The following is a 2,017-nucleotide window of genomic DNA, read 5'->3' as shown; positions in this document are numbered from 1 at the left end:
ACATAGTTGAACATATGTCAAGGTCAAGCTTGACTGTTCTGATCATGGTACTGAAGTTGTGAAGACTGCCAATTGCGCAATAAGAAAAGCGTTCATATCTCACATCAGATTTTCAATACCTCACCAAATGTGCAACCGAGATTGAGCCATAGGCTTTTTGGACACTTAAGTAGTATCAGGCAGGGTTTTTTACAGAAATATGACAAGGTCAAACCCCAGAAGTGGGTACCTACCCTGAGTATCTTTAAATATAGAATCACTACTGCTACTTGTTTTGGATGTTTTAATGAGTTTACATAGTTTTTCTTTAGTTCAGGTCTCCCAACAGTTCTGATTTCGACCTGAATTTGGAATTCACAAACAGAGGATACCGTACTCACACTTAGGAATCCAGGTGCTTATCAGGGCCATGGCTGGCAAAACCCAGTTTAGTAGATAAAATAAATTAGGTCCAGGCACCCAGGATTATGGCAAGAAGGCAGGTTTACTGGAACAAAGAATTTAACGTTTCGGCCTTTGCAGAGGCCTTTATCAAGCTTGATAAATTTTTTTTTTTTTTTTACTTTTAATAGTATTTTAAGCTTAATAAAGGCTACTGCGTAGGCCGAAACGTTGCACTTTTTGTTCCAATAAACCTGCCTTTTTCATTTATTTATTTATTTATTATTTATTAAAAATTCTTAAGAAACGCAGTCTTATTACCCATAGGGTCTCGATGCGCATACCAGCAATAAAAAACAGACAAAACAATATCCAGCAAACAACAGCATTATAATCACATGCATTTGGACCAGGTTAAAAATTTTCGTGTCATCCCGTACGCCTGAGCAAATAAAGCTGTTTTTAAGCTCCGGCGGAACTTCAGTAGATCATTCTCAAGTCTTAATGTCAGAGGCAGGGAGTTCCAAAATTGCGCTCCCTGAACTTCACTCGTTCTCCCTCCGCACTTTTTCTTTTTAAAATTTGGAATCTTCAATAAGGCTAAATCAGCCGATCTCAAGGATCGACTGGGAGCATAGCGTGTGAATTTATCCTTCAGATAGTCTGGTCCCATACCATGGACTGCCTTAAATACCAAACAACCATTTTTAAACAGAACCCGTTCACGAACGGGCAGCCAATGCAAGGCTCTTAATGATGGAGTGATATGGTCATTGCGGGCCACACCCGTAAGTAGCCTTGCAGCTGCGTTCTGTATCAACTGTAGCTTGTGTATGATGTTCTGAGGCAGTCCAAGGTACAGAGCATTGCAGTAGTCCAATCGGCTACCGATGATGGCGTTGACCACCGAGATTTGATCAGAGGAGGCAATGAATCTAAAAATAGACCTCAGAAGCCTCAGGTGGTAGTGGCAAGAGCTTACCACCTGATTAATCTGGGGCTTCATTGTCAACCTGGAGTCGAAAATGACTCCCAGATCTCTGACCTTGGTGGCAGGACTCGGAGGTGGAGAAAACGAGTCCGGCCATGAGGGAAAGATACTATTCACCTCCTGGTTACTGAAGATGATGCATTCAGTTTTGGAGCCATTAAGTTTTAGATAATTGGCTCCCATCCACGACTGGATATCCTGTAGGCAGGAAGAAAGATTGATTTGATCCTCCTTTTTCTTGGCCAGGCGAAAATACAACTGGGTATCGTCGGCATAGATATGATAGGGAAGCGTGTGGCGGCGGATGATATGGGTCAGTGGCCTCATATAGATGTTAAACAGGATTGGAGATAAGGCCGAACCCTGGGGGACTCCACATGTCAGGGAGATGTTAGAGGAGTAAAATGGCCCCAATTTTACCCTTTGAACCCTGTCGTGGAGAAACGAGGTCACCCAAGCCAACGCCCTGTCATCCACACCAGCCACAGTAAATAGCCTCTCTGTCAATCTATCATGATCGATAGTATCGAAGGCCGCCGATAAATCCAGGAGTACCAGGGCAATTTCCTCCCCTCTGTCCAAGGCCCACAGGAGATCGTCGTGGACTTTAACCAGGGCAGTTTCTGTCCCTCTGCCAGGTCGAAA

Source organism: Pelobates fuscus, chromosome 3 (assembly GCF_036172605.1).
Source record: "Pelobates fuscus isolate aPelFus1 chromosome 3, aPelFus1.pri, whole genome shotgun sequence".
Taxonomy (NCBI): Eukaryota; Metazoa; Chordata; class Amphibia; order Anura; family Pelobatidae; genus Pelobates; species Pelobates fuscus.
Note: the sequence above shows the minus strand (reverse complement) of the source record.